Source organism: Protopterus annectens, chromosome 9.part0 (assembly GCF_019279795.1).
Source record: "Protopterus annectens isolate FY-2018-M chromosome 9.part0, PAN1.0, whole genome shotgun sequence".
Lineage (NCBI taxonomy): Eukaryota > Metazoa > Chordata > Ceratodontiformes > Protopteridae > Protopterus > Protopterus annectens.
The window spans coordinates 1,419,899,273-1,419,912,492 of NC_056743.1; the positions used below are offsets into that span (position 1 = coordinate 1,419,899,273).

Here is a 13,220-nt window from a genome sequence, read left to right on the forward strand (position 1 = left end):
AAATGCACCTGCCATAATGGGGGGACAGCGAGCCAAAACTTAGGATACATTTTAATATTTGGTCTTGTAAACTTAGAAAGTTAATAGAACAAGAAGTTTTGCATTAGTACAAATTTTCTGAAGGCTATGAAGTCTGATGCTCAAATGTCTGCCATTATTTTCTGACTTCAGTCATCAATGATTTGCCAGGGATTTTCCAGAAAAACACAATTTTATTAGAAACAGACTGAAAATGTAAGGCACAAATATGGACATTCTGCAAAAACCTGGACAGCTGAAGGGTATGCTGCCTACCTTTTACATACACCTGCCTATCTCCCTCACACACAGACACACACACACACATCTACCTACCTGCCTCCCTCTTACACACACACACACAATACCTCTCAGCCACTTCAGCACAAGAAATATGGACAAACCCCATCATAATGTGGGGAACAAAGGGCCAAAGCTAAGGGTACATTTTAAATATTGCTCTTATAAACTTAGAAAGTTGATAGAACAAGTTTTGAATTGATATGCATTTTCTGAAACTTATGAAATCTAAAGCTCAAAAGTATGCCATTATTTTCTTCAGTCCTCAATGATTTGCCAGAGAAACCCCATTTTATGCGAAACAGACCAAATAAGGCAAAAATCTGGCACACACTGCGAATATCTGGTCAACTGACAGCTACACTCAGACACCGCTTCTTATTAAAGCCTTGATAAAAAAAAAAAATACCTTCAAGTTCTGTCAACAAGGTCGTCCTGATCAATCATCAGCTCTGCATTAATTTCTCTTTGCTGGTAAAAGGGATAGAGCAGACCCATACCCATACAATAACCAACATAAATACTGGACCCATCTTACTTGGAGGGAACAGAACAGTTGTTTAAATTTCCCTCCAAGTTCTAAGTGCTGGCAGAAAACACAGGGCAAATGAGCATCTCAGCGTCAGCCGCAAACACAGAAGTTGTTCCTCCTTCTCCTCTAAAAACTAAGGGCAAGCAGCTGCTTACCTACTGCTCAGCTGCAAACAGGGAAGTTTCTTTCTTTTTTTTTTTTTAAATAAATTGTGGATGAGCGGCGCAACTTTGCTTTCTTTGTTTACAGGGTCGGGTCATGGATGATGCCCGAAAGCCAGGTGGGTGCAAGTGAGCTCGCGGACCCCTTGAGTTTATCGTACGGACCCCAGTTTCAGAAACACTGGCATATATCATGGACAGAAGTAGGTTAAAAAATAAAACGGTAGCTGGGTGTACAAGACCCAGGATAACAACGTGCCCAGTCCTGGTAGGAGCACTGGTGCCAGAACTAGTCTTCAAGACATGCAAACATTCCTACAGTGGAGCCAGGCCAGGCTCAGGTGGGTGGATCCCCCACCCCCTGTTTTAGAAGGAAGTAGTAGTCTACAAAAACTGGTAGGCCAGAAAAGAGCCACAAAGATGATAATGGACTGTGGAGGATAAGAAAGAAATTGTGTATTATTACTGTTATGCAAGAAGCCCAGAATTTCCAGACAGAAGATGTATTTAAAAAAATTGAGAGAAATTAGAGAAAAGAAAAATACTTGCACAAGAAAAACTATCAGAAGCTTAAAATAAAGAAACCTTGGACCGTTTGGAAAAAGAAGCCACTAAGGAAGGTGACGAAGGAAGAGTGAAAATATAAAGAACAAAAATCTAAAGATTTTTAAAAGGTATAAAAAAGAAATATGTATGGACATGGTAAAGTATGAGAGATCTATAAAGCCAAATTAATCAATACAAAAAAGCAGCCCCAAAGTTATTTGAAGAGAACTATAGGCAAAGGCTTCCAGCTATAGAAATTTTCATAATACAAAAAATAAGATCACAAAGAGTGAATACAGAAAAGAAGATTAGTAAAGTAGAAGTTGAAATATGGAATACTTGAGAAGTGAAGGATTTAGTGTGGAAAGTCTTAACACAGGTTATATCACAGCATGATGGAAAAATGAGTCCCCTAGGTAAGGAGAAAGAGGAGGAGCTGCTGACATCTGAAGAAGAAATATGGACATGGGAAAGAGAAAGTGATATAGTATGCTGCAATATTTATGCATAGGAGAAAACTAATTAATACAAAAAGAGCAGTGCTAAAGATATTTGAAGAGGAATACAGGCAAAGGCATCCAGATATGGAAAATTTTACAATACAGAAAATAAGAAAACAATAAGGAAAAGTAGAAAAGAGGATTAGCAGTGGAGAAGTTAAAGAAATAGAAACTGAGGTTATGGATTACCTGCAAAGTGAAGGAGTTAATGTAGAACATCTAACTTTGATAACATCACAGCAGGATATAGAGCAACAGATCCCCAAATTAGGGAGACACCAGTGGATCAGGAACCATGTGATCAGTTGCTGTATGAAGAAACTTTGGAATCTTCCATGGGAAACCAGTACAGAAGTTCAGGTGTAGTTGCACAGCAAGGGAATGAACAGGAAACTCTGGCAACTCTGACACAGTCAATGTTGTGGTGTTATAGGCTAGTGAGTTCCCATATGAAAAGAGCAATAGATGACATAGCATGAAACTGAAGAGAATGTGGCACAGGGTGATGGTGTGGAACTTTCTTTAGATTGTCCACGGGAAATGGAGAACAAAGAATGTGCCCTCAGTTTAGAGGAAAATAATCTAAGAGAAGAGTTTCTTGATTTAAAAGAGATGGACAGACATATCAAGATTGATGAAAGAATAAACTACAGAAAGTCAATAAAACCGAAAAATTTTGTAACATCAAAAACTTTGCCTGTACTGAAGTTATATGTAGTTACAAAATACATTCTGTTATCATTCCCCCGTGCCGTTATACCATTACAACAAAATCTTTCCTCATTTTTATCTCTATTAAAACATTGATAATCAGCTTAACCTCTGTACTTGCTTTTTGAATAACTTGAATATCATAACCCCTCTGTTTAAATTGACTACATGTTCTATATAATTCCTAAACCAGAGTATCTCCTCTACATTACAAAGCCTAAACATCTGTAACAATTCACTGTACGGTAGTGAATCTATTAAGTGTGGTGGATGGCAACTACTACTGTCTAAAATATGATTAGTATTTTCAAACTTCCTATAAACCCTGGTTTTAATTCCCCCACCTGGTACACATTCTAATTCCACATCCAAAAAAGTCACTGCACCCTATACTGATTGAACCATGAAACAGTGGCAAACCATGATAAAGAACGAATTATTATTCCAGGGCTAAAAATTCAAAGGGTGATATTCCAGGGTGATTCTCTGTCACCACTGCTCTTTTGTCTTTCCTGTAACCCATTAAGCTGTCTACTTACAGATTAGGTTATGGCTACAATTTGACTCCCAGAAAATAACCAAGTGTAAAGGCGTCTCATCTTCTTTTTGTAGATGATTTAAAACTGTATAGTTCATTAGATAAGAAACTGAAAGCACAACTACAAGTGATCAAAACGTTTTCAAATTATATAAGAGTGTCATTTGGTCTTGGTAAATGTGCAAAAGCAACCTTTAAAGCAGGAAAGCTGCAGCATCAAGAAAACATCAGTCTGGGACAGGAATGCGAAATAAGAGAACTTGAGCAAGACGAAGTGTATAAATATTTGGGAGTTGATGAAGGATCAACAGTAAAACGTGAACAAATGTGAGTAAAACTTAGTAAGGAATATTTTTGAAAATTAAAATAATTAATACTGGAAACAGCATTGACATATAGGAACCAAGCCCACGCTGTAATCCAGTTTGATCTTCCTGTCCTAACTTACGCTTTTCAAAGTGATTGACTGGCCCCAAAAGGTCTTGGATATGTTGGACTGGAAAACAAGGAGGATACTTCATGCTCATTAATTGATTTTTAAAAATCAGTATATACCAAGACTATATATTCCCCATTCTGAAGGAGGTATGGGCCTCCTCGAAATTGATTACATGTATAGCTATGCAGTCGTGTGACTGCATACATATCTGCTGACCTCACATGACCCAAATGCAGTGAAAGTTTTGAAAAACAAGAAGAGTAAGTCTAAGATGACTTACCCTGCTTAGTTTAGTAGAAGTGTCAAGTGGGAATGGAAATCAAACCAGAAGCAGAAAAAATCAGGCAACAACTGAATGTGCCAAAAAAACAAAAGAAAGAATATAAGGTGAAGGATCAGATGACAAGGCAAGTTTAAAAAACTTGTGGAAGAACCTCATGCTGATCGGGACTGAACGCAGGAATGGTTAAGGAGAGGTGAATTCAAAGCAAAAGATGAAAGGTTAATATTGGCGGCCCAAGATAGTGGGTTACATGCAAGTTGGTTTACAAAGTCCATTGAAAATGTGGAAGAAACAGACAAATGTAGGTTTTGTAAAACAGAATTGGAAAGAGTCACACACATTGTTGCTGATTGTGATATACTAATGGCAGAAGGACTGTATACTGAAAGGCAGAATAATGTGGCAAGACTGTTGCACTGGGGATAGTGGAAACATTACAATATTGGAGTAGCTGAAAAACACTAAAAACATGAGCCACAAAGCATTATAGAAAATGTTTATTTGACATGGGATCACCCATTACCAACGGTTCAAGAAATAGATGCAAGAAAACCAGATATAGTTGTCCATGAAAAGAAAAACAAAAGTAGCATTGATCATTGAAATTATTTCTACACACAGTGACTTGCATACAGAGACACACAAAGTCATAAAATACTCAAATTGCAGGCAGAAGCGAGGGTAATGTGGACGAAGGATGCCCAGACAGTTCCAGTAGTAGTAGGAGCAGTGGGCCTTATAAAAACGAATTTACAGTCATACTAAGTTATGTTACCGATACATGTAACTCCATACGAATTGCAGAAGGGGTAATTACTGGGCACATTTTGGGTGCTGCCAAGAGCACTTCTGGTTAACATCAAAGATTGAAACAGTAACAATTTCATGAACTTTAATCGTACTTTGATTTAGGGATGGGGGTCCATTCCCACCATGGTATTAGAAACCCAAAAGACCTGGAGGAACTAAACAGACAGCACTAAACTAGTGGAAAACAATGAAGTACCTATCCTTCTGTAACACTTGTTTGTGTGGTAAGTACTCCAGTGACTGATGTCAAATTGTATTGAAAACAAACGATTCGTTGAGCAAAGTTCAGTGCTAATACTTGATGATGATCACACAAACTGTTACGGAGGATACCATGTGGGTGGTGTAACACACAAAGCACTTTGTTCAAAACTTTGACAGAAAATAAACAAGCATAACTCCTTTTCACTTAAACTTTTAGAAGTGTGTTTTAAACCCCATTAAACACTCACACTATTTAAAATAAAAATCATTTGACCCACTTGCATCATAAGTATAAACAGATAATATCTATTTAAATGAGAACATCTCAAGTGAAACATATAAATACATGGCTACAATGTTAATATGTATTTAATGTTTCAAGTTTTTTCCTTTTAAAATTAGTTTATCATAAAGACGAGGTGCATGTGATGCTTCCAATTCAACTGATTCTGTATACTTGATCAAATCTCCACCTCTTTTACTCAGTTTTAACAGTTTTAAAACTATAAACTTAAAAAAGTGACTCACATCAGACTAAGTAACATGTCTTTCTTACAAATTTGTTCTCTTTCTCTTAGCTACATGTTCATAATCCTTCCATTTAACTGACAATTAGTCTTCCCTACATATAATTATGTGTAGTTTCATATTTTGCTATTTAATCTAAGTTCCTAGCTCTACAATCAGCAAAATGTTGAAAAGCATGTTTTCTTTGTGGCGGGATGTTCAAACCTTTCTTTCTTTCTCCAGTACATTTACACAGTGTACAGTCTGTGCACATGCAAGTCCCTTTCCAAACTGTGGTAGTTATTCTCCTTTGCTCTTTAGAACACATTTGACGTTTTAAGCTGCTGTTCTTAAATGTAATATAATGTTGTATTCATCTACTTAAATATTTACTTGTGATGTTCTTCTCAAGTAGATGTTGTTTTTAATACATGTTTATGCATATGAAGCAAATAGTCATGTAACTTTTATTTTAAATTGTGTGTCTGTGCATTTAATAAAATTTACAATGCACTTGAAGCTTAAATGAAAAGACATTATGGTTGTTGCTTGCTGTTTTCTGTCATGTTTTGAATAAAATGTTTTATATGTTATGCCTCATGGGTTCAGGCTTTTAGGTAGAGAGAGATTTCCCTGTGATACATTTTGTTGGGGATACATGGCTGAAATGACATTCAGCTGCAGAGACTTGTAACTGTTGCAGATTCACTGTGAGCAAAGAGAGGCATGTAGCACCATGTCCACAGCTTCAGTTAACAAGTGCCTGTAGGCAGGGAAAGCAAAGTTTATTGTACTTGATGTAAAGTACATGCTTATGTAAGTACAACATGTAGAAGTGTGCTTCAGCATGGACAAAATCAGGCTTGCTACTGTAGTCACGCTTAATTTCCGATATGCTTTATAGATAACGTTCCCTAGACACTTTGACACCAATAATAAAGGCATTGCCCATTGCACACTGCATTTGTACCACCACTGACATGCCCACAAGGCATCCTGTTGCTGATCTCTGCCATGCTGCCTGCTTTCTCTTGGTGCCTTGGGGTCCATGGACATTGTTTTCCCCTGTGCATTTGGTTGTTGAGATTGTGGGCTCGGAGCTGTATGCTTCTCTTTGCCCACAGAGAATTTGTAATAGCCATATGTATCTGCAGCTGATTGTCACTTTAGCCATGTGTCTCCAGCCAAATGTACCACAGGGAAATGAGATGCTGCCTAGGAAACTGAACCCCTCCCACATGGTGTCTGCTGCAGCTATTAAAAGACTGAAATCTGTTCTTCACAAACATTTCCTGAGTTTTCTAAAGTATGATGACTAAGGGACAGCTAGAACCATCACAGTCAATGTAATGAGGGAGAGACACTCTTCTGTTCAGAAACTCTTAATTCTAGAGACTTGAGATTGCATGAAGGAAGGAAAGGTATATTACATAAATGAAGAGGAGTAGCAGGCTGTAGAGCTGCTGAGAGGAGCAAGATTTCGTGCAAGCTTACAGGGACAGTTTTTTTTACAAGTGGAACAGACTGCAACCACTACTAAAACATAAACCATTTGTTGTGATACATTACAAAGCTTGGAAGGGAGGGAGGGAGAGTGCTATGAGTGTAAACTGCCTTGCTTGTTTATTTATCAGAGGAATGTCTTTTAAAACATGTTGGGCACTTCACAGCAACTTGTTTGACTTTAGGCAGGACAGAGTGTAGATATTTTCTGCAGTGGTTCAAACCATAAATGTTTTTTTGCCTAAGCATTGAGTTGTGACAATCATTTTTATTAATTTGATAACACTTTATTGTTCAATGATCTCTATTTTTTCTGTATGTTACATAAAGCATTAAAAAAAGTACTTTTATAGCTTTCTGCAAAGTATGCATATGCAGAGTCTGCTGTTTCTGATATCTAATGTATTATTAAAAAACACTCAGATTGTTCCCTCCCTGTAGAGCTGCTGCAGTAATGAGATACCATTAGAAGGAGTAAAATGAATTGTGAAGATAAAACAATGCATTTTTGAAATCACTGGTGCATAAAAACAAAAATGTATTTGTGCATTTTATGGTACTTTTGTTGAATGTTTAAATATCTGTTATTAATTGATTACTATTGTATATTTTAGCTACCTAGTGTAAGAGTAGATGTTATGTAGTCCTATCTTGCCCTAATTCTTGCTAGATGGGTTCGGAGCTGATACTAAAGCTCGAGAGCTTTTACTGGCTCGAGGCTAGCCCCTATCCCATGGTGCCTCATGGCAATTCCCCAGATCTCGTTTGCCGCAAAAGCTTCAAGGTTGTGTCTTACTGGCTCGTTGGCTTAGTCCTTTTTCCTAACCTTTCTATCCATTATTTAATATATACAGTTTTTGTCTCATGTGACTTTTTTTTGAGAGTTTCCGACCCCTATTCCCCATAGGACTGTACAGCCCTTTTAAGTTAGAGGGCCATAGTGCCAGTTTAAGTTAGAGGGCCTTTCCTCCCTGTGTGTGGGTGTTTATAACTTTTTTTTTTTTATAATCTTCTTTCTTCCACACTTTCTTCTTTGTCTGTAGTTAGTATTTAGTGTTGTACTGCTTGTTGTTCATCTAGCTACTCTATTCCTGGTAGTCGAAATGTATAAAGATAAGGATAGGGAGCATAAGGATCATCGCCCTTTGGGGTTTAAGAAGTGTGATAGATGTGCACAGAAAATGTCTCTCTCAGACAGTCACACCAGTTGCGTGTACTGCCTTGGTGAAGGCCATTTGCAGGAACCCTGCACTTTTTGCCACGCATTTAGCACCAGAGTTTTAAACTAAAGAAAGAGAAAACGTATTGATAGGGGTTTCATGACCAGCTCCTTCCAGGAACAGCTGGAACTTGGTCAGGCAGCTCCAAAATCTTCTAAGAGAAAATCTTCGGCCCAAGCTTCGGAGCTGACTAAAAAGACCAAAGCATCGGAGCCAAGAAGGTCCGGCTTCGATTCAGTTTCATCCATTTTGGTGCCGTTGGTCTCCTCGGCGCCAAGGCAACCTTCGGTACCGAAAATTTTACTGGAAATTGAGGTTGTATCTCCCACCTTGAGATCTCCTATTTTGGAGAGAAGGAGATCTCCTTCTGTCTCCGCCAGATCCTCCAGACTCTCTCAGATGAGGACATCAAGCGGGTGGTGAAGAGGTTGCTTTCGGATCCAGCTCTGGCAAGAAAATTGGCCCCTCCGGACCCAAAGGCTTCAGAGCTGACCCCCTTACCGACCGCTGTTACTCCTCCTACTGCTTCGCTCTCTGAGCCTATTACTTCAGGTTCTTCTGTCTTGGACCCGTCGGCTCCGGGGATTCAACTTGCTTCCTCGGAGCCAATTACTCTGTCCTCAGTGGCTCAGTCTGGAGCCGAGGGATCTGGGAGCAGACGCTCTTGAGTCGACTTCGAGAGGGACAGTCACCCTGGGTTCTCGTCCGAACTGACCCTCCCTCTCGGAGCCTCGGCTGTACTCAGCTCGGCTCCCACTTCTGCTTCGGAGCCGTTCCCCCATGCTAGGAGTTGACCATCCATCCCCTCGGAGTGGAGGTCTTCTTCAGAGCGAGGGGGAAGGCTTTTGAAGCTATAGAGAAGGCTTTATCCTCTGCTAAAGCCATACCATTGGAACCTGTATCCCACCAGCAGCAAGCAGCAACCTCTTCCCCCCCTGCCCACCCCCACAGCATAGGGAGCCAGATGCCCAAGTAGCCCCCATTGGAGGTGCCCCCTCTTCCGAGACCTCCGCAGATTATCCCACTGGAGTGCTTCCTCGGAGGAGGCTGTGCAAGAGGAAGCATGTCGACTCACCTGAGTCTGTCACGTCAGATACTGATTTAGAGGAATCAGAAGGGTCCCCTAGATCCCCCTTTGAGGATGTCGCCTTTTCTGACATCCTAGAAATCCTTAGACAGAGGGGTGATTGGAAGACCTCTAACCCTACTGAGGATGAATCGGTGTATCTTGAGGCTTTGGTTCCTGACCTTCCACCTCCTGGGTGACACCGTCTTATGACCACCTCTTGGGGGTCATATCGCGGAAAGCTTGGACCTTTCCAGATTCAGTGGAGCCCGTCCTGAGGAGGCCAAATAAGTTCATGACAGCACCTGAGGACAAGACTTTTCTTAGTAAGGGAGTTCCCGTTGATGCTGTGGTGGTAGCAGCGGCCACCAAGAAGGAGTTATCCGAGACATCTTCTAATATCCATCCTCCTAACAAGGAGTCCAGGACGATGGATAGGTACGGGAAGCATACCTTTTCTTCAGCGGCGTTTACACTAAGATCGCTGAATTACTTTACTCATTTTACTCGTCTTCAGAGGGATCTCCTGAAAGAGTTAGGAGACACCCTGCAGGGTTCAGTAGCTCCGGGTTCCATGGACAAAGATTCTGCACAGCTCTCCATCCTTACTTCCATAGCTAACTCCTCCATGAGGCTGATATTGTACGCAGCAGATGGAGTGAGTAGGGCAGCCGCAGCGGGAATATCCCTCAGGAGACATTCTTGGATGCGTCTTTGTAATTTTACGGAGTGCTTCAAGTCTTCCTTCTCTAATCTCCCCTTTGATGTTTCATCTCTTTTTGGACCCCAAGTGAAAGAAACTTTGACTAGGTGCGAACAGGAAGGGAAAACCTTATCTGCCGTCGGAGTCCGTTTCTCCCTCCCATTTAGACCCTATCCCAAGGGTAATACAGGAGGGAAAATGTGGTTCCGTAAATCCCAAAAAGGTTTCCCTCAGGCACAAGGTCAACCCTCCCCTAGAGGCAGAGGGGGAGGATATAATGGAAGACGCCGCCCTCGCAGCAGAGGCGGTCCGCAGCATCAGGGTGACAGAGAAACTTTCTCTGATCGTCCCTTCCATCTCCCCTGAGGGGTTGCCCGACTGTCCGTCTCTGGAGGCAGTCGAGGATCACCTATCGCTGTACCCAAGCGCCTGGCTAACCATCTCACACAGGATCGTTTTGTACACACCATAATATCCAGAAGTTACCTGATCCCCTTTGTTTCCGAACCCCCAACAAACCTGTCTCTACCAGACGTATCACCCATCCAACTAGACCGTGCAACTTTAGAGGTCATCTCGTTGCTGCAAAAAAGAGTCATCCAAGAAGTCCCTGCAGAGCAAGTAGAATCCAGAACTTACTCTCGATTCTTTTTAGTTCCAAAAAAGACAGGGGACTGGAGATCAATCCTAGATCTCAGCAGGCTCAACAAGTATGTAAAGAAATCAAAGTTCTGAATGGTCACTCTGCAGTCGATATTTCCCTTTATCGGGAAATACAATTGGATGTGCTCAGTGGATCTCCAGGATGCGTACTACCACATCAAAATGGACAGGCGCTCCAGGAGACACTTGCGCTTCCGACTGGGAGCCAGTCATTTTCAGTTCAGATCACTGCCCTTTGGTCTCACTACACCCCCCAGAGTGTTCACCAAATGCATGGCAGTGGTAACGGCTCATCTGAGACATCAAGGATTCCAGGTATTTTCGTACCTAGATGACTGGCTTCTCACTGCTGCCACCAAGCATCAACTCATCAGAACCAGGGACGAGACTCTATCCTTGTGCGCCAGTCTAGGCATCACTGTCAGCCTAAAAAAGTCAGTCTTATCGCCTTCGCAACACATTGTATACTTAGGCTCAGAAATAGACACAACCACCATGTCAGCAAGACTAACACCAGAAAGAGTAGAGTCTCTACGCAGTCAAGTCAGATCCTTGCTAAACAAACATAAAATTCAGGTCAGAGTAGTCCTTCAAGTCCTAGGGACTATGGCTTCCACCATCCTATTAGTTCCTCTTGCTTGTCTACACATGAAGGTATTTCAGTGGCTGTTATTTGCCCAATGGTTGATGCAAGACCTTCCATTGTCTCACCAGAGTTTTATAACAAACACCTGCAAAAAAGTTCTGACATGGTGGTTGCACACAGAACAGCTTCTCCTGGGTCGTCCACTTGTTTCTCCCCAAGAGAAAGCAGTTTTGACCACGGACACTTCCCAGATAGGGTGGGGGGGCATTATCTGGGCATGACCGTCCAAGGTACTTGGCAGAACCACGAGAACCACTTGCATATAAATTTTCTGGAGATGAGAGCATTGCAAGCATTTTACAGCTCCCTTCCCACCGTGACAGTTGTGATTCAGTCACACAACATGTCTGTCGTGTGGTACATAAACAAGCAAGGGGGAACCAAATCTTACCCGCTTTGCAGAGAGGCCTTAAGAGTTTGAAAATGGACAATGGATACTCAACGCTTCCTGATAGCAATGCACATCCCGGGGAAATCCAACGTAATAGCAGACAAACTCAGTAGAGCAATTCTGATGCCTTACGAGTGGTCCCTGAATCCAAAAGGTGCTAAAGAGATCTTTCACAGATGGGGCCAGCCTTGCCGTGACCTATTCGCTACTCACCTGAACACTAAATGCAGCAGCTACTTTGCCCTCATTCCCCAACCAGGGATGTCACCCAGGGATGCTCTAGTCCACGATTGGCCCCCGGGACTTCTTTATGCCTTTCCTCCTTTTCCACTCATCCCAAAGGTAATACAGAAAGCAAGACAGTTGACGAGTTCCTTGATCCTCATTGCTCCTTATTGGCCTCGACAAGTTTGGTTTCCCTTCCTGTGGCCCTACCTTTTGGAGGAACCATGGATTCAGGACCCATGGCTGCTCCAGTTTCACAAATAGCCAGTTGTATTCACCTATCCCCTTCGGTCAAACACATTCTAATTTCATCCCATAAACCTTGCACTCAGAAACTATACTCCAGCAAATGGAAAAGGTTTTCATTTTGGGCTACGAACTGGGGCTTAGACCTATATATGGCTCCTATAGAATCTGTCTTATCCTTCCTAGAGTCAATTTTTCATGGAGCAGCAGCAGCCACTACAGTTAGAGTTCAGTTAGCTGCCATTTCCAATTTCCATTTTGGCTTCATGGGAAATCCAGTCATGCAGCACTCCTTGTGTAAAACCTTCTTAAAAGGAGGAGTTCTTCTCAGGCCTCCAATCAAATAGCCATTAGAAACCTGGGACTTAAACTTAGTCCTCTCATCTTTGATGTCTGCACCCTTTGAGCCATCCTCTTCATCAGACCTAAAATTGTTGTCATGGAAAACACTAGTCTTAGTAGCCATAACATCTGCTAGGAGAGCCTCAGAACTGCAAGCTCTAACTATTCAACCTCCATACATTATTTTTTACAAGGATAGAATCTCAGGACACAAACCCTTCCTTTCTTCCCAAGGTATGCTCAGAGCACAATCTGAATACTACTATTAAACTACCTGTGTTTTTTCCAAACCACTCTAATAAATCTGAGTATAGACTACACCAGTTAGACGTTCACAGAATTCTCAGATTTTATTTACACAGGACTAAAGAATTCATAAAATCATATCAAATATTAGTTTCCTTTTCTGACAAAAAGAAGGGCTTGCCTGTCTCTAAGGTTACTCTTTCCAAATGGCTTTCGGATTGCATTTCATTTGCTTATCAGTCAGCTGGCAAACAATTACCCATCAAAGTTAAAGGTCATTCTACTAGAGCTGTATCTACTTCATGTGCTTTCAGATCTAGGCTCCCAATTGATACCATTTGTGCAGCAGCTACTTGGGCAAGACCACATACCTTTGTCAATCATTACAAATTGGATTTGGCCTCCTGGGACAGGTCATCC

General features: G+C 41.4%; 1 protein-coding gene across 2 annotated transcripts in view; it reads left to right on the forward strand.

Moving 5' to 3' along the window:
- LOC122812101 (metal transporter CNNM3-like) overlaps positions 1-13,220 on the forward strand; it is a 575,621-nt gene that overhangs the window by 425,759 nt on the left and 136,642 nt on the right. The gene's annotated exons all lie outside the window — the stretch shown is intronic.